The 2,062-nt window shown below is 51.9% G+C and overlaps 1 long non-coding RNA gene across 1 annotated transcript; it reads left to right on the forward strand.

Annotated features, from left to right (window-relative positions):
- Positions 1 to 1,308: 1,308 nt before the first annotated feature.
- On the forward strand, positions 1,309 to 1,810 carry LOC307149500. The gene is made up of 3 exons (XR_013819572.1): positions 1,309 to 1,426; positions 1,526 to 1,611; positions 1,690 to 1,810. It is a non-coding gene; the product is annotated as an uncharacterized lncRNA (long non-coding RNA).
- The last annotated feature ends 252 nt before the right edge of the window (positions 1,811 to 2,062 follow it).

The raw sequence follows: 2,062 nt of genomic DNA on the forward strand, positions 1-2,062 counted from the left end.
GTCCCGGGCCGTATTCATTCCGACCAAGGTCGCAATTTTGAATCTGCTCTGATTCGGCAGCTTTGTGAGCTTTATCAGATCAAGAAGTCCCGTACGACACCGTACCATCCGGCCGGAAACGGTCAATGCGAGCGTTTCAATCGCACCCTGTATACGTTATTACGAACCCTGCCCGGCCCTAGGAAGAGAGACTGGGCCTCTTGTTTATCACAGGTTCTCTTCTGTTATAACACCACCCCCCACCAGGGGACAGGAGAGTCCCCTTATTACTTGATGTTCGGTCAGGAACCTAGGTTGCCGGTGGACTTCCTGCTGGGTAATGTGTCAGAGCCCATGGCAGGTAGTGTGCAGAGTTGGGTGGTAGAGCATCGAAAGCGGTTGCAGGTTGCCTTCCAGGGCGCAAGGGAACGCCTGCAGGCAGCTGTGGGTCGCCGAAAAGAACGACACGACTTGTATGTTCGTGACTTACCTTTGTCGGAGGGCCAGCTGGTTTACTTACGAGATCACTCGTTTAAAGGGCGGCATAAGATTGCAGACTTGTGGAGCCCGGTGTTGTTCCAGGTGGTTCACCCTCCTGAGGTGGGAGGTGTAGTGTATACTATTGCACCAGTGGAGGATCTAAGCAAGGTCCGATGTGTCCATCGCTCGTTATTGAAGGCTTGTGGCCAGAAAGAGGTCCTGCCAAACAGCCAACCGGGGGTTGGAGTAGAAGCCCAGGAAGAACCACGGGTAGATGAGGTCGACTTGGTGGTGCTGGTGCCGGAGACCCCTTGTGTTGCTCGAGCAATAGGTCATCGGGCACGTGCCAATTCTGGTACAAACCAGTTGCCGTTGGATCTTCCCCTTGTAGGCGCAGCTGGAGGAGAGCCAGGCGACCAGGTTAGGGGACCAGTGTCGGGGGAGCCCACCGTGCCTCTTGGTTCCCAGGATGGTAGGGTGGTCGTCCCTCGGCGGACAGGCTGAGTTGGAGCCGGTCGGCATGGGAATTTGCACCATCTTCCCCGAACAGTAGGAGAGATAGGAAGTAGGGTTGCAGTTGGCTCTGAAGTAACCACTGCCGGTATCTTGTTTAGGCCATGGTCATGAGTGGTGTTGGGGACCTTGTAGTGAGTCCATCGACGGGGCGCCGATGCAAAAAGGGAGGGGAAGATTGTAGCAGGACGGTCTATCGCCCCTCCCACTCGTAATTGTTTAATGTGTGGCCAATGGCCCAGTGTCCGGTGCAAATAAGAGCACGGCCTACCTGCTCTTTGGCATGCGTCATCGTCCAGGGACGTGATGTCATCCATGTGCCCTGCTGCTGTTTGATCGAGCCACGGCCAGCTGTGTTGCCGCTCGTAAAAGTTTCGCTGAAGCTGCTAGCCACTGGCAGTGCTGTTTGTTAGTCACTGTTGTCGGGAGAGTTGAATGTGGACATCTGAGACAGGTAGGAGAAGCATTTGCGTGCAACAGCGTTTTGTAAACCACGTTTCTATGAGTTGTTTGACTGAGCGATTAGTCTGATTAATCCGTATGCCCACTGTAGTGTAAGATCTGTCTGCGCCGGTGAGCGTTGTCGGAGGCATTCGGCCCTATTCATCGCATATTGATCCCGGGACAGCGTGCTCAGTTGTGAGTATAGAGTCACTGTTAGAGCATGAAGCCAAGGGGGAAGAACTCTCAGCGTAACATCCTCTGTTTTGTTTTTAGGCATGCGATAAGGACAATATCGCCATTCTGAACGAGAGTTATCTGCCTGGTGCTTCATTGTGGAGCCTCTTTGCGCTGTGCCTTACTAGCTGCTGTTCTGTTTTGTGCTGTTCGGTTTGTTTTGTTCTGTTTCACGCCAGGTGAATGGTTCTAAGTGAATCGTTTCCAGCGAATCATCCGAGTGAACTGTTTTTGAGAATCACTTCAAGTAACCCATTCTGGGTGAACCATAGCAAGTGAACCGTTCCGGTGAACCGCATCAAGTGAATCGTTTCAAACGAACTATTTCCACTGACGGTGACTTTGTAACCGTGGTATGTTTTGAGTTTATTTTGTTTTCTTTTTGTTTATTACTTTGATTCATGTTAATGAG

Source organism: Squalius cephalus, assembly GCF_949319135.1.
Source record: "Squalius cephalus genome assembly, chromosome: 21".
NCBI classification, from domain to species: domain Eukaryota; kingdom Metazoa; phylum Chordata; class Actinopteri; order Cypriniformes; family Leuciscidae; genus Squalius; species Squalius cephalus.